Below are 23,831 nucleotides of genomic sequence, written 5' to 3'. Positions count from 1 at the left end.
TACACCTGTCAACATGTCTCAATGTTTCATATGCGTGACCTTGTTGTTTTGTTGTGAAAGATAATGATGTGCCTGCATGCCAGATGTCTCCCAAGGAAGTGCACAAGACACCACCTTTACACTTTCCAGGGACACGCTGGCACATTTTAAAGTAAGGCACAGTTTGAACAAAACTTGTTTGGAGTTCATACATATACATCTTCCCACAGTGTGCTAGCAATTGGGTTAGTCCTTGGTTGTTGTTGATACCAACTTACGAGTGTCAAGTCATCCAGACCACCCTGGTGCCATGTATATGTACTTACTGATACGCCATTTCTGCCTAACAGTGGCTGATTTGAATGAGTCTTGCAGCTCAGACAATGACTGTGTACATGTAGTTTGGTGTGCACCTCCTTGCGTGACTTCTGCTATACAGACACATGTGTGTTGTGTTCACAGAGTGCCACATTCACACATGCTAGACATGTCCATTATGTAAAGGGTTGTGAATCTCCAGGAGTCACAATGTATTGCTTTGGGGTGTCAAAACTACTCACAGGTCTCTGAGTGTGGGGACACCTTCTGCATTGGCATGTGGTATTTGGCCTTCGTTGCGACAATACTGTTTGTTTCACAGTGAACAAGAGGTGGCATGCCTTCATAGTCTCGCTGTGCTCAACTGATCCCAGACACTAGCTTCTCATGATCTTGTGATTTCAAGTTATTTGCTGTTGTGTCCTAATTGTATTTTTATCCAAGTGGCATGGTGGGTCAACCAACTGGGGAGTGCAGGGCTTACATATGTGGGGAGTATCCTAGATGTTACTCATGATGTCTTTCCTGATATGCAGTGTTGCCTATTTTGTTTGGACTCATGTGTCAGATGTATACAGGTGACTGATTTTTTCCTGTCTCTTCACCTTGCCCACAGCATCATCTGAGGACACCAAGGGAGACACCGGCACAGACGTCGAGGAGGGATCGAGCAGTGGTGCCACCACTGCTGAGGAGTTGGTGGAATCCAGTTGCACGAAGGGCGAGGGGAGTGAGGCGGAGGACCTGCCCAGTACCAACACAGACTACGAGGCAGACGGGTCCGAGGCTGAGCTCCCAGAGGGGACGGAGGCTGCTCCCACAGCTGAAAGCAGCAGTACATCTCTCGCCGCCCCCTCCATTCCCATCACCGCCCTCCCACTTGCTCGGGTCCCTTCTGTCCGTGCTAGGTGCCCACATGTCTCCTTCGTGCCAGGCACCGCACCCCCTACCCCTGTCCCCCCTACTGCCCTCGCTGCCGAGTCTATGAACATTTAGCGGCAGTTGCAAGTTGGGCAGACATCGATCCTGACTGTCCTCCATGGCCACACCAGACTGCTGACACAGATGGTGTTGTACATGGAGGGCATGTCATCAGCGATGTCTGACCAACGGAGGTTGCTGAGGTCCATGGACTCAACACTGACGGCAGTAGCAAATCACCTGCAGCGCTGCGTCCCCCCCTACCCCTGCCCCATCCACAAGTCCCACAACCATGCCTGTCCCAGTCACACCAAGACATCCACACACACGCACCCCACCAGACTGTAGCAGCACACCACCAAATAAGGGCAAGCGCACACCTCCTGACACGCACACTCAGGGGGAAGCAGGCACACCCACTGGGTCTGGGGCACACAGGCAGGCACGCAGCGACAGTCCTCGTCCACATGACTCACTCCCCAGTCCCTCCGATGTCACTCCCCTTGACTACCCAGAGTTCTCTCCTTCTTTTTTGCATACATATATATATATATATATATTCCAACCGACATTGCTCCCACAATTGAAGACACCACACACGATGTTTAAACTTCACCATTTATTGCTTAGCAGGCTGCAACATCAACAGGTACGGCTTCACAGCGTAGAATCTGCCCTCTGCCATACGCGTTTCAGGTTTCCCCTTGTTCTCTGGCTTGGCTTCTGGTGAAATCACAGCTATGCAAAGTCTCTCGCACCTGCGAGTAATTTTGTAGTCCCGCCCTCTTGGGCGTGTGCATTAGTGCACTCTGGGTTTTATTTAGAACTGCAACTACCAGAGTGCAACGAGTGTACACGCCCACTGGGGGGAACATGGATACTTATGAGGAAACTGCCAGCTGCCTCTCTTCATTGCCATCCCATGAGCAAGGGCTAGAGGAAGCCCGAAACGCGTTGGGACATTGATGGCTAAAGTTCATGCTGTACCTACCGTGCTGTTGACCGTTGCTGCCTTGCAGAATAAAGATGTAAACACGCTGAGAGTGGGCCTACAAATATCGGGTTCTTGCAATTGAATATATATATATATATATATATCTATATATATGTATATATCTATATATATATATTACCTACTGGCGGTCGCCAGTAGGTAGTTATAGTTAGGACCACGTTTCCATAGGAAATCCGCAACATTCTATTTTGAATAACTTTGGCGCCGGTCGACGAATCCTCGCGAATTTTTCAAAATAGGTGGGGCGCTACGCTCCGCTCCTACCCTGAAAGTCTCGGGGGGATTCGTAAAGCGGGGGCTGAGATAAAAGGGGGGTCCCAAAACGCGTTTTTCCCATGCATTTTTCCATAGGACCTTTAGACAGGGCTACAGCCCGAACGGCTGAACAGAATTACTAGAAACTTGGCAGAAAGGTAGTCCTCAGGTCAAGGAAGTGCCTTTTGTAGGTTTGGTGTAAATCTGTTCAGTAGATTTTGAGAAAATAGCCTTTAAATCAATATATATATCTGAGCCAGCTTACGGTGCGCTTACGGTACGCTTACCGTACGCGTACGGTGGCGTGCGCGAGCGCGATTCTGATTGGCTCTTAGATCTTAGTAAACATTCGAATCGGCCGAAACCAGGAAGCGGCGGCCGCCATTTTCTCTCTCGCACTGAGAGTGATTTTTAAAATATAAAGCCCAAAAACATGTAAAGGGGCTGTTTAGACAGCTCCCACACACATAGCCATGTTGAGGGAGTCCCCAAAGATCCCCCAAGGCCAAAAACGGAATTTTTATTTTTTCGGTAATTTCGCCGATTACGCTTACCGTACGCGTACGGTTAAAAATTAAAAAAAAAAAAAAATTATCCACACTCTCTCCACCCCGTGTGCAATTGGTGCCTGCAGGGCACCAATTGTGCATTGCTTATTAGAGCTGAGATAAACTAAAATATTAAAAAAAATAATAATAAAAAAAAAAATTATCCACACTCTCTCCACCCCGTGTGCAAATGGTGCCCGAAGGGCACCATTTGTGCATGGCTTATAAAATATACGAAAAATTAAAATATTACCTTTCAAAACGAAGTGCATCATATGTCCTCCATGTGCGCACGGTGCACGAAGCGCATCGTGCGTACATGGCCCATCTAGCGTAACGTGGGCATGCGGTGCACGTAGCGCACCGCGTGCCCACCGTGCGTGCACGGCACTAACTGCGTAAAGTGGGCGCGCGGTGCGCGAAGCGCACCGCGTGCTCACTGTGCGCGCACGGTGCGCGAAGCGCACCGTGCGTGCACGGAACGAACTGCGTTATGTGGGCGCGCACGCCACGAATGGCGTAAAGTAACTTAGCATTTAAAAAACCGTACAAATTCACTGAAAAAACCATAGGTTTCACACACGTTATAGTTAGGAATTAGCATTTAAAAAACCTTGCAAATTCACTGAAAAAACCATAGGTTTCACACATGTTATAGTTAGCGGAAATTTTACTGATAAAAAACCAATGAAATTCCCCCGTTATAGTTAGTGCAGGCAACTATAACTCACGCGACCGCAATCTTCTGCTGATGACATATGTGTCTTTATGAAAAAAAAATATTTGTAATATATGTATAGCTAAAAATGTATGGAAGAAGACATGGGCAAATAAGTGTCTAAATACAGTATTAGCATCAGCAGAGGATTGCGGTCGCGTGAGTTATAGTTGCCTGCACTAACTATAACGGGGGAATTTCATTGGTTTTTTATCAGTAAAATTTCCGCTAACTATAACATGTGTGAAACCTATGGTTTTTTCAGTGAATATATATATATATATACACTCCACTGGTTCCCAGTTACCGGGTGATTGCAGCGCTCCTCGTGGGTGCTAATCCCTGCGATTGAACCACACCGCTTCAAATCCACAAGAAATCCCTCCAGCCGGAAAGAAAAACGGGATGCACTCTTCATAACCTTTTATGCGCTTTATTTTCTTTATATCTTCACTGCATGGGGTACAGGCAAGAGCTGATCTACGCGTTTCGGTACACCTGATACCTTGCTCACGATCAACTGTTTGTTTGGTCCCGCCCCCTTTAAGTTTAATTGTGATTACATCATTTCCTGGCGGTTTTCCAAACACCCCTTTGAATTCTGGAGAATGTAGTTTTAACACTAAATGTTTCTTTATGTTATATATAGCATTCTTATTTTTTTACAGTCTAATGTTTTTTGTAAGAAAAGTCAAGTCGACATTATTCTTCATGAACGCCTTATCTTTTCTTCGCTTTGCCTCCTCTGGTGGAGTTTGATCATATGAGTGATAAGTTCTTTTGGATCATTAATTTCCATTTTTTCTTTTGATTTGTTCTTTGATGTTTTCATCCCTTGACTGCATTTTCTTTTTTGTTTAAATTTACTGTTTCCATATTCTTGTCTTCTTTATTATAAATGTATGTAGAGCTCTTCTGACTGATTAAGGCCGTGCGGATGTAATGTTCGTGATTTTAAAATGTAACGTGACTCCTTCTGTCGCAATATATATATATATATATTCACTTAAAAAACCATAGGTTTCACACATGTTATAGTTAGCTGGACATTTCACTCGTAAAAAACCAATGAAATTCCCCCATTATAGTTACTGCAGGCAACTATAAATCACGCGACCGCAATCCTCTGCTGATGACGTCAGATATTACATCACTGTATTTAGACACTTATTTACCCATGTCTTTCTTCATTAATCTTTAGCTATACATATATTACAAATATTTATTTTTCAAAAAGACACATGTCATCAGTGATGTAATATCACGAAGCGCACCGTGCGCGCACAGTGAGCACGCGGTGCGCTTCGCGCACCGCGCGCCCGCTTTACGCAGTTAGTGCCGTGCACGCACGGTGGGCACGCGGTGCGCTACGCGCACCGCGTGCCCACGTTACGCTAGATGGGCCATGTACGCACGATGCGCTTCGCGCACCGTGCGCACATGAAGGACATATGATGCACTTCGTTTTGAAAGGTAATATTTTAATTTTTCGTATATTTTATAAGCCGTGCACAAATGGTGCCCTTCGGGCACCATTTGCACACGGGGTGGAGAGAGTGTGGATAATTTTTTTTTTTATTATTATTTTTTTAAATATTTTAGTTTATCTCAGCTCTAATAAGCCATGCACAATTGGTACCCTTCGGGCACCAATTGCACACGGGGTGGAGAGAGTGTGGATAATTTTTTTTTTTTTTAAATTTTTTACCGTACACGTACGGTAAGCGTAATCGGCGAAATTACCGAAAAAATAAAAATTCCGTTTTTGGCCTTGGGGGATCTTTGGGGACTCCCTCAACATGGCTATGTGTGTGGGAGCTGTCTAAACAGCCCCTTTACATGTTTTTGGGCTTTATATTTTAAAAATCACTCTCAGTGCGAGAGAGAAAATGGCGGCCGCCGCTTTCTGGTTTCGGCCGATTCGAATGTTTACTTAGATCTAAGAGCCAATCAGAATCGCGCTCGCGCACGCCACCGTACGCGTACGGTAAGCGTACCGTAAGCGCACCGTAAGCTGGCTCAGATATATATATTGATTTAAAGGCTATTTTCTCAGAATCTACTGAACAGATTTACACCAAACCTACAAAAGGCACTTCCTTGACCTGAGGACTACCTCTCTGCCAAATTTCTAGTAATTCTGTTCAGCCGTTCGGGCTGTAGCCCTGTCTAAAGGTCCTAAGGAAAAATGCATGGGAAAAACGCGTTTTGGGACCCCCCTTTTATCTCAGCCCCCGCTTGACGAATCCCCCCGAGACTTTCAGGGTAGGAGCGGAGCGTAGCGCCCCACCTATTTTGAAAAATTTGCGAGGATTCGTCGACCGGCGCCAAAGTTATTCAAAATAGAATGTTGCGGATTTCCTATGGAAACGTGGTCCTAACTATAACTACCTACTGGCGACCGCCAGTAGGTAATCTATATATCCATATATATATATATATATATATATGTGTATATATACATATATATCGTGGCGAGGAAAGGAGTTATGCCGTCATTTGAGATGTCATCAGTGATGTCGCTGACCATGTCATGAATGATGTAATATGTGACGTCATCAGCAGTGCATTTCGGGGGCGCAAGTTATAGTTAGCTCAACTAACTATAATTGCCAAATTTGTCTGGTTTTGTACGATTAAAATGTCCAACTAACTATAATGTCCCTGAAACCTATGTTTTTTTCAGTGAATTTCAAAGGTTTTTTAAATGCTAATTTCTAACTATAACGTCCCTGAAACCTATGGTTTTTTTCATTCAATTTCAAAGGTTTTTTAAATGCTAATTTCTAAGTATAACGTCCCTGCTTACCCTTGAGTATAGTGAGCATCCTTGTATGTACCGAGCGCCCTTGGGTGCACTGAGCATCCTTGTATGTACCGAGTGCCCCTTAGGTGTACCAAGCTTCCTCGGGTGTACTGAGTGCCCTTGGGTGTAGTGAGCATCCTTGTATGTACCGAGTGCCCCTTAGGTGTACCAAGCTTCATCGGGTGTACAGAGCGTCCTTGGTTGTACTTACAATTCTTTGATTGTACCGAGTACCCTTGAGTATAGTGAGCATCCTTGTATGTACCGAGCACTCTTGTGTGTAGTGATCAACCTTGTATGTACCGAGTGCCCTTTAGGTGTACCGAGCTTGCTCGGGTGTACCGAGCGCCCTTGGGTGTGGTGAGCATCTTGTATGTACCGAGTGCCCTTTATGTGTACCGAGCTTCCTCAGGTGTACCGAGCGTCCTTGGGTGTAGTGAGCATCCTTGTGTGTACCGAGCGCCTATAAGCCGTGAAGTTGATTTGTGGCTGAATTTGAGGTCATATATAAGGTACATGTTAAGCCTTTGTCGTGTCACCTACGAATATTTCTCTAACTCTAATCTATGCACAAAGGTTTCTGTTTTTAGGGAAGGTCCTAAGGCCGCTGTCTGCATTGTTCAGGGGCCACTCACATCTGGTGCATTCTGCAATTTCATGTAGGCCTGACTTTAGCGTGTTGTTTTCACTTGTCCGTGTTTAGTGCATTAAACAGAGTGGAAAGATTAATCATTTCCCAGAGACATCTTGCACAAACTAACCCCCCCCAGCCACCCCCAACATGCAAATATGCACACGTTCTTTAGCAGTCTATAACGAGAATCTTTGAAAAAACTACACTGTCGCTTGTTGAATTTTCTGGCCACTTGGGTTGCAGGAGTTTTGGAAAATCTGGATCCCTGTTTCACCTCAAGTGCCTGTGACGTGTCCGCGAGAATCGAGAAAAGTCTTTACAGTGCCACGCAATAAGGCAATGTACTGTGTAAAACCAGGTTACACATCTGTGCTATACTCTAGTCACAGTGGTGTGTGTGTCTGTGTGTGTGAGATGGAACATATAGAGCGAGTGTGCATTTAAGTGTTGGTGTCTAAGTGCTAGCAAGATTCTGGGTATGGGTGGGGCAATGGAGGTATGTGAGAAGGTGAATTTACTAGAGTGCGTCAGACTGTATTGTTAGTGACTAGAGCACCTCGCCTATGAAACAGCGTTTGTAAATGATTCCCTGTGCTTGTGAAACTAGCATGCAGCATTGCTAGCAGTAAACAAAATGGTTATTCACCAAAGAGCCAAAAGAGTTGCAGTCGTAGTTAAAACATAGCATAAAATGGAGGCGTGGACATAATAGGCGCGAGAAATAGCACGAGCCTGAGGCAGCTTGTTTAAGTGGGTAATACATTATTTTACTGGACAACCGGGCGTAGAGCTTTTTGTGTGCGTGGAGGGGAGCATGTGTTTTCAAGATAACCTTCTATTTCACTCACTGAACATTCCGTTTTAAAGGCTTCAAGTCCCTCACATGAGTTTAGGAACAACACACACACTGAAAGGAACAATTCATCTAGTGTCAATCGCTACACGAACTGCTTCAGCGGGCAGACACACATCCATCCTAAAGACAAACGGCCAGGCCAGGGCTTTAATTGGGAAAAAAGCCTGGGGGTGCTCTAAAAGGGGCGTGACAAATTTCTTAAAGGGGTGTGGCCTATCTGAGTAGGGGCATGGTCTAAATCAAGATAACTAGCATTGTGTGCTTAAGAAAATCATGAAGTCGCATCCAGCAAAGGATAATAAAATAGGCAAAAAGGTATATTTATTAAGTACCAAGTACGAAAAAATTATTGTATCCTCATGTAACGCAACTGGTGCTATTATGTAAAGCGCTCTGATACCCGATTCAGGTCAAGTTTGAGCTATATAAAAGTCCATTAAAAAAAAAGTAACAGTGTACTTAGGAGAGGATATTTCCCAACAGTTGTTTGGAGAAAATGCCAATTCAAGATCGGAGCAAACGTAACCCTCACCAGAGAGAAATTCCACAGTAATCGGTGCAAATTTGCCCAAAGTTCGTTGAGCTGGCTTTAAGTGAGCACTTGCGGTCCATTCCTTCCCATTTTTCTCTTATTACACACTTAAGGGAAAGTGTCTAATTTCAAGTAAGTGTTATTTGGTATCCCAGTATTAACTGTGCAATTTCGCAGAGACTGCAAAGTTAACAAAGGCACTTAATGCTGACTAATGGTTTCCTTTAAAATGTTTGATGTCATTTTTCAAAAACATAAAATATGGTATAATTCAAGCATTCCACCCATCACTTTTCCCTCACTGAGAAACCCAAGTGTAATGGATTTGTCAAATCACGAGTCGAAGCGAAGTTGCACATCAGCCTTACACACGGTACAAGTCAGCGTGATTGTATATTCCCCATCTGTGTAGAGTGTCACACAGGACTTAATTAAATCATTGTTAGTAAACATAGGAAGAGCAGAGCAATGTGAAAGTAGATGAAAATGAAACTCAGAGGGGTCCGTCTGAGTCGCCTTTACTATTGACTTGAGATATCTACTTACTTCTGAATTGTGCCTGAACATTTTCAATGCAGCCACAAACAAAACTAAAATTCTCAATTGCAACAATATTTTCGAATTCTGGGGAACCAGTGGCGCTCAATATTTGCCTTGATTTCCAATCGGAGGACTGTTCAATCTTTTCTACGCATACACAGTGCTTTCTATGAGGGTGCTTTACCACCGCATATATAAATCAATAAACAGAACAAATCAGCATTGGCAGTAAGAGTGTTTTGAAAAAGATGAATGGCGCTTTGAGGCGGAATGAGAAATCTGCGGGGAAGAGGATAAAAAAACGGCCATTAAAATACTCACGTTGCGGGCTTGCAGGCTGGGAGGGCAAGTCTTGCCTTCAGTGTGTGCTGCACTGCTCACAATGCCTTCGGATTTATGAAACCTGGTTTGTTCAACAAGTTGTGATTGTCAAAATCAAGTGTTTCTTAATGATCATGATGAATCTGTCAAACATTGCAGATGACAGTGACGCATATTGCCCTCTTCAATGTGACTGCCCATGTTTTTGACCTGATATGATTTAAATTAATGAACATGATCAAATTTTGAGCAGTTTTAATGTATGTGTCATTCAATCATGAAAGCATATTTGTTTTGTGCCAACTCTGGTGGCTTAGTTAACTAATGCCTCAACTGTAGGTCCCTATGTTTGACCTCCTGGTAACAGGTTCAAATCCTGGTATGTCCACTCTGTCTTTCACCCTTCTGAGGATGATAAAATGAGTACCATTGATTTGGGTACCAATAAATATCTGTTAATCAGCGCCAAGATTCCCTTCTGGGTCGACGTACACTTTACAAATACACTTTGTGCCTATTAGCGAACATTTAGGCCAATAGGTTAGAACCAGTATTTAGGGAGCGTTTCTTTGTGATGCGCCACCCTTAAATCAGAACTCTGGGGACATATCAACATTTGTAGTGAGTATCCCTGCTCATTCAGACTGGGACGCAAAGGAGTCAGTCAGACACCAATGATGAGGCTGCGCTTTTATAATATTAAGTGATTCTTACCTCACTTAATTTATCATTATGGGTTGGGCCTATTCAAGATAGAAACTTTTTTTACATCACGAGACCTAACTGCTTCAAATCAATGTTGTCATGCATGCTCAGAATGTTGTTGTGCTAGAACAAAGGCCCAATATACCTGTTAAAATGATGTCGTGAAAGACATCAACAATTTTCCGGTACTTAAAGCGAGGTTTAAAAAAAAAAAAAGAAGGCAATTTGTCTAATTAATCAGTAAATGGATGGAGTGTTTTTCCACAATTGAATGGAGGGTGTGAAACGTGTTTTAGAGCGGCCTGATTTATATATGATTTACTCAATTACACACGACATAAAAAGTGTAAGTTGGTGCCTTCTAAGTGGCATTGATGATTTGAAAGCAAATTGTATAGATTTTTTAACGGATTTATAGCCTGAGACGCGTAGTTTATGCGGAACACATGGGCAAGTGGTCTATGTAGTGTCCGTGCATGGACACGTTCTAGTGTTCCAGACCCCTGTACTACACTGTACACCCACCCACCACAGACGTCACTGTGTCAGGTGACGCTGTCAATAAAAAGGCCGAGCGCACGTGCTCGTGGCCATTACCCACTACCCCAACTAAGTGTCTGTGTCAGTCATTACACACAGCATGCGGGCCTAGTGCCCAACATTACACTGGCGACGAGTGGGTCCTATCCCACGTGTGCGGAGGTTTCACTTCCCCGGGTCCTGGTGGGGGAAGTGCACAGCCGAGGAAGACGGTGACCGGGAGCCCACCCCGCACCGCCGTGACGTCCTGCGGGCGAGCAACGTGCCCCAGGGGGGAGAAGAGGAAGTCGGGTGCCCACCCCGACTCCGTCGCGCTGGTCGATGTGACCCTGGTGGGGGGAAGAGCCCCGAAGACAAGCGGACCGATCGGAGCCCACCTGCATCGGCTGCGACGCCGTGGCCCCGCAGGAGGAGGTCGGGTGCCCACCCCGACCCTGTTGAGCCTGCCGCTGTGCCCGGTTCAAAGAGTGGTCCGAGCGGAGCCCACCTGCGTCGACCACGACCCCCGCACAGAGACTGCACCACGCGGAGCCCACCCGCGGGAAGGAGGAGGCCCGCCGGCCGAAGGTGAGCCCCGTGACGGGGAACACGGTGAAGGCGACCCGGTGATCGGAGGACTATGGGTGCCCACCCCGTTCCGTCCTCCCGGTGAGCAACAAGAATGGAAGCTCCCGGCCCGCAGTCAAAGGAGAGTGGCGTCAGCACCCCCTCCCGTGCAGCCCGCGAAGTGAGAAGACCGGCTGCGGGGAGGGGGCAGAAGCAACATAAAAGCAAGTGCAGAGCCCACCCGCAGCGACAGCACCTAGCAGCAACCCCCGTCTCCTCTGCTCACCGCCCGCGCAGCATGTGAGTCGAGGGAGGCTGCCGCGGGCGGGAGGAGCGTGGGGAGAACAGCACCAGCGTGCCCGAGAAGACAACGAGGCGATCCGCCTCATGATCCAATGCCCGTAAAAGCGGCGAGGAGTTCCGCGAGTGCCCCCCCCTCCCTGCCGCGCGAGGACTGCTGGAAGCTGCCGCGGGCAGGGGGGCAATTAGAAAGTTAAGCAATGGCCGCCGCCGGCCATCGGAGTATGCCCCCACCTCGCAGGACCCCAGCGGCACAAAAAGAACTGCAGGCAAGCGGCCAGTGCCGCCAAAGGTAAACCACAACATGTGCGTGAGGGCACTGACTGCCACTATGCTCCATGGAGTGATGCCTCGTCCCAGAGCAGCCCACTGACAAAGCATGTGCCCGCCTGCCGCCAAAAGAAAGAAAAGTAAAGAGACTTACCTGCTGTCTGGCCCCGTGTCCTGCTCCCGGTGTTCTGCTGTGGCTCCAGCTCTCCTACTCACGGGTGAAGCCTGAAAGTGAAAGAGAACAAGGAAGAAAAGGTTAGCAGCAGAGAAGGTTGCTGCTGAATGGAGTGAAAAGCATACCCTGCACTCCCATCTAGTGGCCGGAGAGCAGTATTGCACCAGCTGCAGGGAAAAAGAATAGAAAGGCTAGAGAAGAGGCAGCAAGGCACGTACCGCAAGGTCTGACTGATGCGCGATGGTGAGCGCACTGGAACGCGACTAGGCGACGGTGGCGATACATCACTGAAGAGGTACGGTGCAGGAACGCGCCAGAAGCGCAGGAACGTGCCAGAAGCACAGGAAGCAAGTAACCCGCAGGTAACGGGATACAGCGACAGGAACCCGCAGGACAAGGAAGAAGAAAAAGGGTCAAGCCACATCCACCCCAGCGAGGATCGCGCTGTCGCCGCATCAAGTGGAGTGAACCCTCGAGAGAGCCAAAGGACACAGCGCAGATGTACCCCGGACGCGGAAGGTACACAGCAGCGCCTACAAGAGAGGAACTACACTGAAGAAGATGTGCGCAGCAAGTATCCAACGACACTGACGGGCAAGGATGCAGGGGCACACCCAGTGGCGCCAAGAAGCCACCACATCAAGAGATCACACGGTACAAGGAGCAACGCTACACTGAAGATGTACCACGACGGTACGAAGAGTAGCACGCACCAGCGCCTGACAAGGCAGCAAACACAGGTAGTCACACGACGTGACGCACCTCGTGAACACAGGTAGTCACGCGACGTGACGCACCTCGTGAAGCCGACCAGCCAGGGGTTGCGGCAGGAGGTGACCGACACACGGGTCAGAGTGAATAATCACACCAACCAGTGACCAGCCAGGTGGTCAACACACAGAAGCCAACCCATCAGGGGTTGCAAAAGGAGGTGACCGACGCACAGGTCAGTGAAACTACAGAACAAGAGGTCTGACGACAAGACCGAAGGTATCCTGCCAGAGATCGGCAGAAAGGACTGTCAAGTGGTCCGTGAAGTTCAAGAACGAAGACGACCAAGAGTATGGCCCCACGAACTTCAACAACCAAAGTAGCTGGTGAAAAGGAGAAGACCAAGAGAAGGTCACGACGCTAACTCGGGATGCTGAGGAAGATGGAGAGAGTGTCCTCGGACGAGGACAAGACCAGGGGGAACACGTGCAGAGTGCGCGCGCTGCATGGAGAAGCCTGGCCAGACCAGAGGCAAAAAGAAACGGTCCAGATTACGTCGTGAAGCGAATGAAGATATCGGAGTGGCACGCTTGCCACTACCAGGAAAAGAAGAAAGAAGATATCAGAGTGGCACGTTTGCCACTACAAGCCTCTACCTTTAGCACGCTGTTACGAGCGCTTTGCTCGCCCTGTATTTTAACTGTTGTTTTATTGTTTTTTGGCTTTTATTGTCACTCCGTCTTAGCAGGACCTGGGTAAAGATCCCCCCCTCCCTCTTGCCGCATGTAATTTGTTTGAAACACCGTCACTTGGCGGGTCCGGGTTCCGTGGGTGGTCCGGGGCTGCTGCTTTAGGCGCCATCTTGCTTTGGGCTTTAATATCTGTTTGCGGGCGCCATCTTGGAGCGTATTGACGCTCGCTCGGCTCAAAGGAACGCCTATTTAAAGTCGTCCTTTCCCGCGCAGCGGGTACGCGCAGTGGGACGCCGTCGCTTAGCCGGAGTCGTGCCTGAGTCCTGCCCGTCTGCGCCCGTCTGCGCCCGTCCGCGCTAAGGGCGCGCAGGGCGCAGCGGGGTTCTTGAGAATTGGTCTCGGGTTCGGCTCTCGCTACCATGCTGGTGTATTCTGGCGACACTTTGCGGGGTATTGGTCGTTCAATTGTGAGTTGTACCCTTCCCCCTATACACCCACTAGTAGGCCCCTTTCACTGTGCGTGTGGTAGGTGGTCTTTAGATTCCCCTACCCTGAGCGCACACGAATATTCTACGGTTGCCCCCAGTAAGATCCGTGCCAAGCATTCCCTTCGCATCTTCAGCCTGAATGCCAGGTCTCTGGTGCTGCATTATCAGGCCGTGTTTGACCTGATACAGGAAGAGGCTCCGGACATCGTAGCCATCACCGAGACGTGGTTGAAGGATGACGATGTGGCCATTATCAACTTGGCATTTCCCTCTGATTTTTCGGTTTTCACCCTTAACCGATCTACTAGGGGAGGGGGTATTGCGCTGGCCTTGCGACCTGGCCTCACTGGCAGCTGGTCTGGTCTGACCATTCCGGGATGTGAAAGTGCGGTGTTTAAGATCTCGGTCACCCCACATTTTACACTCTCGGGGATGGTGGTTTATCGCCCCCCTGGGAGTGATGTGGCGTTTAGAGCGGCCTTCCCCGACGTGGTTAGTTCCTTGGTGGTAGGTTGTTCTAATTTCTCGATTTTGGGTGACCTCAACTTACATCTTGAGAACCTTACCTCCCCCTCGGTTAGCGGTATTCTTGCCGACCTGGAGGCCCTTCAACTGGTGCAAATGGTTCGTCAGTCTACCCATTCAGGCGGCCACACCTTACAAGGCGGCAATGGAGTAAATTACGGCTGGAGGACTTACATCGTGTCCTCGCCGAGGAGCCTTTAGAACCTGCGATGCTGGTTGATTCAGGTTACGAGAAGTTCTGCTCCTGGATCTCCAAGGCGCTTGACGCCCTTATCCCTATTGCCGCTTGTAAAGTCAGCTCCAGGGACTCCAGTCCGTGGTACGATGGTGCCTTACGTACTCTCAAGGGTGGGTGTAGGCGAGCAGAGAGGGCTTGGCGGAAGGCGTACGATAGCGGGAAGAAAGCTTTTTATCTCGCCTCCGTCAAAGCTTACCATCGGGCTGTTTGCCAAGCTCGGGCAGCTTACTACGCTACTGAATTTGGCAACAGCTCCAACCCCTCTAAAACCATCTTTAAAGTGATGAAGGACCTTTTGGCAAAGCGTGCCTGTATCACGACGACTGGTTCCACCTCTCACTGTGAGGCTCTTGCTCGATTTTTCCTGGAAAAGGTCGAAAACATTTATCGGTCGTTCCCTTGTACAGGGCCTCCGGCAGAGCCTCCGATCAACATCTATGGTGGTACCACCTTGCACGTGCTGCCCCCGCTGACATCAGAGGGGTTTGACCTCCTGGCCCTGCAGGTCAAATCAGGGTCCCCCGCTGATCCCCTTACTGCGACTCTTTTTAGAGAGCAGTCGTTTGTGGGACGGGCCGTGGTTCACTCCCTGATTAACATCTCGTTGGAATCAAGCACGGTACCCGCTAGCTGGAAGCGGGCAGTGGTTTCTCCCATCTTGAAGAAGCCATCCCTGGATCCAGAGAAACCTGAAAACTATAGGCCCATCTCCTTACTTCCGTGGCCGACTAAAGTGTTGGAGGCCCATGTCAACAAAGTTCTTTCTGCCCACCTTATCCATGCTAACATCTTGGATCCCACCCAGAATGGGTTCCGTGCTGGACACAGCACGGAGACCGCCCTCCTCTCCATGGCTGAACATCTTCGCACAGGATGGATGCGGGACAGACAGCAGCGCTCGTCTTATTGGACTTGAGCGCCGCGTTTGATACTGTTTCGCATCCTATCCTGTTGCATCGCCTGGAGGAGATTGGGCTGGGTGGACCTGCCCTCCAGTGGTTCCGGTCTTTGCTAGACGATCGTTTCTTTAGCGTTGCCGTTCCACCGTTCCAATCCCAATTCCATCCTTTGAAGCAGGGGGTGCCGCAAGGATCCTCGCTGAGCCCCACGTTGTTTAATCTCTACGTGAGACCGCTGGCTGAGGTCGTCAAGCAATGGGGCATGACTATGGTCTCATATGCTGACGACACTCAGCTAGCGGTTACGATCAGCGGGGATGCCGACCGGGATGCCCCCAGGTTTCAGAGTGGACTTAGGGCGGTGGCGAGCTGGATGAGGAACAACTGTCTCCAGCTCAACGCCAAGAAAACAGAGATCATGATCGTAGGTAAGAGATCGGAGCTATGGGGGGACAGGTGGTGGCCTGTGGAGCTGGGGCCGGCCCCCCTTCCGGTTACGGAATTAAAGAACTTAGGAGTATGGATGGACCCCTCCCTCAGCTACGTTGGCCACACGAAGAAAATCGCGGCCTGTTGCTTTGGTATCTTACGGTCACTTCGCCCTGTTTTGAAGTTCTTTGACCATCGCACCAGGCAGCTGATTGTCCAGGCGACAGTGTTATCTCGCCTGGACTATGCCAGCTCTCTTCTGGTAGGGTCCAATGTGGCTGAGGTCACCCGCCTCCAACGTGTTCAGAACTCTGCAGCGAGAGCTATTGTTGGCCTACCCCGTTCTTGTTCTGCCTCCAGCACATTGAGATCACTGCACTGGCTGCCTATCCGGGCCAGAATTCAGTTTAAAGTGCTGTGCATGGCGTTCAAGATTCTGAGGGGGGTAGGCCCTTCTATTCTTGCGGATCTTTTGTCCTGGTATGTGCCTACTCGGCCCCTGAGATCCTTGGGTCAGGCACTCACTGTGATTCCCCGATACAGGCTGTGTCGGGCTGGTGGCCGTTCTTTCCGGGTCAGAGCAGCCGAGCTCTGGAACTCCCTTCCTGTAGAGTTGCGCCTGCTAGATGATCTTTTAGTTTTTCGCAAGGCCTTAAAAACCTTTTTGTTTTAATAAATTCTCTTTCCTCTTTTCTGTTGTGTTGCTTGTGGTGTTGCATTTTTACCTGCCGTGCGCCTGGACGCCCCTTTGCTGGGGCAGCAGTGCGCATTACAAATGTATGTAACATAACATAACATAACATAACGTTGCCACCACAAGGAAAAGAAGAAAGAAGAGATCGGAGTGGCACGCTTGCCACTACAAGGAAAAGAAGACAGAAAGAGATCTGAGTGGCACGGTTGCCACTGCAAGAAGGCGAGAAGATGGAAATAGATCCGTGGCACGTTGGCCACTGTTAAGAGTGGGAGGAGAAGAAGTCAGAGCGACACGACACCCTCACGGAGAAGAGAACCGAGGAAAAGAGAGAGGAGTGTGGCAAGACTACTCACACACCCGAAGACAAGGAAGGCGACAAGTGCCAGAACAGGGAGCGCAAGTCCTGAGAACACCCGTGGCACGGAGAGAAGATCATCTGCTTCACGATGCTTCACCACACCTGGGATCTGCAGAGGTGAGCAGGCTGGACCATTCGGAACATCCACCTCTGGGGTCACACGGACACTGGTCAGGGATATCCCATGGCAGGGGAACACCTGCGAGAGGGGCATCATGGTGAGAGGGGTGTCTTGCAAACAATCCGTCTTGTGCCAAAACAGAACACACGCCACAGATGAAGAAGAGGACAGGACTGAAAGATGAACGGCAACGTCTAGCGGTGAACCACAAGAACTCAGACTGCGTTTGTCGCCGTGGAAGTAAAGCGAAGAAAAGACTGTGAGGACAACTTCAAGGCAGAGTCGTCAATAGACTGGATCCATCGAGCACCCATGGCTGGTGCCGCAGTAAACTGGTGGTCTCCGCGACAGGAAGAACATCGTCTGTGACCCCAAGCAGCGGAGGCGTAAGAGACTCTAAAGAAGTTTTGGTCACTGTATTATATATGTATGGGTTTTCTTTCTCCCACAGGTTGAACTTTGACTTTGGGTTTTTGTCATAAAAAATTGGGAGGGATGTAGTGTCCGTGCATGGACACGTTCTAGTGTTCCAGACCCCTGTACTACACTGTACACCCACCCACCACAGACGTCACTGTGTCAGGTAACGCTGTCAATAAAAAGGCCGAGCGCATGTGCTCGTGGCCATTACCCACTACCCCAACTAAGTGTCTGTGTCAGTCATTACACACAGTATGTGGGCCTAGTGCCCAGCATTACAGTCTAGACACTTTTAATGCTTTAACTTTTATACTGTGAAATATTTACTATAAATACATAATAATTTTCTTTTGTATGATGATAAAACGTGCCTGTAGCATAGTAACTGTGATGGAGAACAAGTGGAGCCTACAAACACGCAAATCTAAAAATGTGCAAGCACTCTGAGAGGGTATCTGGCGTCATGATGTACACTAGCACAAACGCTTGAATATTTCCCAAGTAAACACAGTTGAATAATAACTATCAAAGATGTCACCCACTGCACCCCCGCCATGCGTTTTGTTCGGATAAACCACCTCACCTCGATCCTAAACACCCCTGGCCTTGACATAGAAGAGGGAGAGGTCGTCGAGGATGTGGTCTGACTGCTAGATAGCTGACTTTGATGCTGGAAACCAAGGTTCGAGCCTTGGGGTCGCGCCCAAATCCTGTGATTAGGGGCAAGTCACTTATTTTCCACGTGCCTGAATGTGTCTTTGTGTAAGTAACCGGTGCTCATGTAAAGCGCTCCTATACCTTCCGATAGTGTTCACGCTATATAAATCTGCGTTAAATTAAAAAAAATCGCAGAGGCCTGTCACTGCGAATAAAGGGTGCGAAATGCTGAACTCTCCAAAGTAGTTGGGATTCGGGAGCTCTGCAAAACTGAAATGTTCAGATAGAAACTCGAGTAAAAGATTAACTTTTGGGAAGCTTCCGAAATATGTCAGGTCCTAATAAACTTTAACTGCTCGGTTCCGTGTTTCATAATTCTATGCCTAACAAATCGCCCAAATAGCTGGAAGCTAACTCCAGGTAATTGAATAACTACATGGTAAAATCACCCCCAATTTAATTTACTGAAATTACTTTTTTTTCCAAACACTGGATATTGATATTTAATGGCGTTAACCAAATTTAGTATTTTCTGCAGTTTTGTAGAATCTGATTTTTCTCAATGTGTAAATATTTATTTGGGGAAATTTGACGCACTGCTGTGCTCGCCTTTGATCATTTACTGTTGCTCTTAATCATCTAATTCCAACCATTGGTCGCACTTTCTTAATGTGTTTGCGGTCCGGGGTATGGGGTGGCAAATGTGAAGAGAAGAACAAAACAAACAGTAATTTGCTCCGCACACACGCTTTGAGAAACATGCGTGTACGAGAGAGCATTGGAATGTTTGTTTGTTTTTTAACTCCCCGAGAACCACGGCCTGCACGAGGGGTAGAGACACTGTTACATTTGCTAACATATGGCGCTGCTGCTCGCTCCCGCAAGGGAATCGCCAAACGTGCACGATGGCTGATTGGGAACAGTGCAAAACATGCACGAGTTCCCAATAAAGCCTGGAGCGATTCCAAAAGGTCTCCAATGCAGCGCTTGCATGCTGCTAGGCGAGACCTAAAAAGCAGTGAAACAGGAAGAGAAAAGGGGGAAAAAACGCGACTGTTCATTTGGCTTTCCCTTTGGTGCCATGCTGGATGTCATCTGTTTCCTTGGTGACTGCTCAGCCCCAAAAGCCCCTGGGCTGCTGGATTGTGCGAGGAGAAGCGTGCTATTTCTGCACAGTCATTTATCACTGTCACCACATAATGATTCCCCTCGTAGCTCCTTTTTGATGTTTGTAATTGCATTATCTCATAAAGGGGGGATCAATGGGTGCGGGCCGTGCATTCTAGGGTCACGAAAAGGGGTCACGAAATGCTGGAGCACGGGGTTTCCCCTTTAATAACGCCAGCGCATATTATCTCCTTAGGGATGCAGACAAGTAACTGGCTCTGCAGGTCACCCCAAACTCCTGAAAGAAGGGAAAAAAACAACACAGCAAACTTGGTTTGTGCAACCTCGTGCATAAATGCTAAATCATGTGCCCGTCTCACATATTTCAGCAGAATGAGCGCCAACAAGCGAGTGTCAGGCTGACAAGAAGGTCAATGGAATTCTCACTAACCTGTGGCTTGACCCAGCAGGGACGATGCAAGGCTAGATCTCCAATTCCCCTAGGAGGCACCACGCAAGAGCCGTTAGTCAAGCTATCTCGCGTAGACACCTCCAGGGGGGAAAAGGGGAAAGGGAAAAAATAAAAAAAGGACTGCTGAAGAATCACAACTCTTCTTCTACAGCGTCCTTACCAGTGTGACTAAGTCTCCCTCAAAGTGTGCTGTCTGCAATGGGGAAGAGAAAAGACAAGTACACTCATGTAGAACCTGCTTAGACACCCTCTATAGAACACAGACTTCTACTATTGATACTCACATTCGCACATACAGGAGACTCTCGTATACCAGTCATGCACTCTGTTCGCAATACGTCTTGCACAGGTAACCTGAATAGTTCGTAGCACAAAAGTACAGCATGGTTCCTTTAAAAGGTTCAGCAAGGTGTGGTAGCAGTGCCTGGTCGAAAGAACTCTTCTCAGTACTACTGGCTCCACCACAGACAAAACTGGAATTCATAAATAATAGTCGGAAATCCAAACGAGAATAAAGTTCAACATAAGAATGCAAGGCCTCCTGACTACACCCTCAGGAATGGACACTCCTACTGTTCTGAGGAGGTGGAAGGGAACGTAAGCGCAGTCCTGCACTCACATCTGGCCCGCCGTCACAGGGTCAAAATCCATATGCCAATATCCAGAAATAGCCGACTGCTAGCTAAGGCTAGGAACTGAGCTAAACAATGGCCATTGCTAACCTAGAGCGCTAACAATAAAAAAAAAGAGGAAAACTGTGCAGGGACTTAGCTGGACCTCGCTGATCGCCATCTCCAGTTTCCCTTTAAGCCACAATGTCGGAGAGAGGCATCACTGGAGCATGCGCGGTGTGAGAAGCAGAGGCGCTCGTGCCTCAGCTGGATTCCACCACCAGGATGAGACCTTGCAGCAACGAATATGCTCAATGCGAACCGGGAATCTTGATGACTGAAGTGTAGCACACGAGCCGACTGCTCGTTTAGCTGAATAACACCACAAGGAAGATTCCGGGTGAAGTTGTCAAGCACCCTTCTCTTCTGGGGCACGACAGAAACTGAAAAAATACCCACACCAGCATTTCACAACAACAGCCAGAGAGATAAGTGAGCAGCAGCCGGCTGCAGCCCATCGTCTGGGTAATAGCTGTGAGTAAGAACTGGGGCAAAGCACTAGTACACCCATACAGCTTAATGCACACATATAAACACACACACGTTATTTTTTTTTTCTCTGCCGAATTTGCAAACCCAGCGCGAATTCGGTCGTTTTTAAAAAAAATTAAATGCTTTTTTTTGGCCTGGGGTCCTTGTGGGACCCCCTGAGAAGGCCTAGGGTGTCAGGGTGTTTCTACGCTGCCCCCTTTTCTTGTTTTTCATCTTCTTTTTTCTGTTGTCTTGTGACTCCGTTACCATCAGAGTGTATCTCGTGCCCGGGAGGGTTCGCGAACCCTCCTTGGTGCTCAGATATCGATATTTTCCTTTTTATAATTTCTCAGGAACTACTGAACAGATTTACACCATTTAAAAAAAGGGCACTTTCTAAACCAAGAGCTACCTTTTTGCCAAATTTGGTGTAATTCCGTTCAGCAGTTCGGGCTGTAGCCTGTTCCAATTTTTCCTATGGAAATTAACGTGGGGAAAACGCGTTTTGGGACCCCCTTTTTTCTCGGCACCTGCTTGACGAATCACCCTGAAACTTTCAAGACATGAGCTGACCTGAGCGGGTCATTAGTTTTGAAAATTTCGCAAAGATTCGTCAAACGATGCAAAAGATATTGGCAAAAGAAAAAACACTTTTTGAATAGAAACAAGATCCTAACTATAACTACCTAGAGAGAGAGAGAGAGAGATAGATATATATTACATTTTTAGGTTCTTTTTTTATGTAATTAATATATTAATTTGTCAAATATAGTTTTTAGGTTTTTCAATATTATGTATGTACATATATATATATTCACTGAAAAAACCATAGGTTTCACACATGTTATAGTTAGCGGAAATTTTACTGATAAAAAACCAATGAAATTCCCCCGTTATAGTTAGTGCAGGCAACTATAACTCACGCGACCGCAATCCTCTGCTGATGCTAATACTGTATTTAGACACTTATTTGCCCATGTCTTCTTCCATACATTTTTAGCTATACATATATTACAAATATTTTTTTTTCATAAAGACACATATGTCATCAGCAGAAGATTGCGGTCGCGTGAGTTATAGTTGCCTGCACTAACTATAACGGGGGAATTTCATTGGTTTTTTATCAGTAAAATTTCCGCTAACTATAACATGTGTGAAACCTATGGTTTTTTCAGTGAATTTGCAAGGTTTTTTAAATGCTAATTCCTAACTATAACGTGTGTGAAACCTATGGTTTTTTCAGTGAATTTGTACGGTTTTTTAAATGCTAAGTTACTTTACGCCATTCGTGGCGTGCGCGCCCACTTAACGCAGTTCGTTCCGTGCGCGCACGGTGCGCTTCGCGCACCGTGCGCGCACAGTGAGCACGCGGTGCGCTTCGCGTGCCCACTTTACGCAGTTAGTGCCGTGCACGCACGGTGGGCACGAGGTGCAATGACAAAGCAAGAAAGCACGTCAACAAATCTGTACTTACTTGTAGGTACCACTAAAAAATCATTTCATAAACACAATGGCTCTTTTTAGAGCCCCCTAATATCTAAACACTAAATCTGATTTTCATTTTTTTTTTTTTTTTTTTTTTCTACCGTACGCTTACCGTAAGCTTACCGTACGCGTACCCCGTGATTTTTTTTAAAATCAATAAATGTTTTCTTTGTACTTTACAGTCCTTCTTTGACCCCCTCACAAATGTAAGGGGGTCTGTAACTCTCCTCATTGCCCCCTTTCCTTGTTTTCACTCTTTTTTTTCAGAGTGAAATACACAAAATGGCGGCCGCCGCTTCCTGGTTTCGGCCGATTCGAATGTTTACTAAGATCTAACAACCAATCAGAATCGCGCTCGCGCACGCCGCCGTACGCTTACCGTAAGCGTACGGTAAGCGTACCGTAAGCGGGCTCAGATATATATATTGATTTAAAGGCTATTTTCTCAGAATCTACTGAACAGATTTACACCAAACCTACAAAAGGCACTTCCTTGACCTAGGGACTACCTCTCTGCCAAATTTTGAGTAATTCTGTTCAGCCGTTCGGGCTGTAGCTCGTTCTAAAGGTCCTATGGAAAAATGCATGGGAAAAACGCGTTTTGGGACCCCCCTTTTATCTCAGCCCCCGCTTGACGGATCCCCCCGAGACTTTCAGGGTAGGAGCGGAGCGTAGCGCCCCACCTATTTTGAGAAATTCGCGAGGATTCGTCGACCGGCGCCAAAGTTATTCAAAATAGAATGTTGAGGTTTTCCTATGGAAACGTGGTCCTAACTATAACTACCTACTGGCGACCGCCAGTAGGTAATATTGACATATATATATTGATATATATATTGATATATGATTTACCTCAATAATTAATTCTATTTTTTAATAAGTTAGATATATGTTTTATTATATATGTTGGTTAATTTTAATGTTTAAGTTGTCATTGATTTTTTTAATGGAATATTTGTAATTCTATTATAATTTGCTAAATGCTAAATAAATTAAATGTAATGCTCTATATATTAATATTTCGATTTACTTACCTTTTTTGATGATATTCTGTCCACAATACTTTTGACACAATGTAAACTTGATATTTTTGTTGACAATATGTTTGACATGATATTCTTTTGTAACAATATTGTGGTAAACTATAACCTACATATTGTACACACATTGGGCCTTATTTACAAATGTTTGCAACCAAATTTACCTCAGGTAAATCTCACCTAAGTGGTGGAGGGTGAGCTTTGTTTCAAGGTATGGTTTGCTTTAGAGGTTCGGGCATGCCCAAAAGCATATACATTTTCGGGAATTTCCAAACTCCTTTCCGTCCTCTATTCACCCTGGAAATGGATGGAGCTTTACTCCACCTATGGACTGGAGTAACTCTCCTTCAAGGATGGAAAGAGGAATGGAT

General features: G+C 47.1%; 1 protein-coding gene across 1 annotated transcript in view; it reads right to left on the bottom strand.

Moving 5' to 3' along the window:
- LOC146798840 (phospholipid-transporting ATPase IC-like) overlaps positions 1–23,831 on the bottom strand; it is a 1,543,528-nt gene that overhangs the window by 133,180 nt on the left and 1,386,517 nt on the right. The gene's annotated exons all lie outside the window — the stretch shown is intronic.

This window comes from Triturus cristatus, chromosome 9 (genome assembly GCF_964204655.1).
Source record: "Triturus cristatus chromosome 9, aTriCri1.1, whole genome shotgun sequence".
Taxonomy (NCBI): Eukaryota; Metazoa; Chordata; class Amphibia; order Caudata; family Salamandridae; genus Triturus; species Triturus cristatus.
The sequence above is the reverse complement of the archived record's forward strand: the minus strand, read 5'-3'. Positions and strand labels throughout refer to the sequence as shown.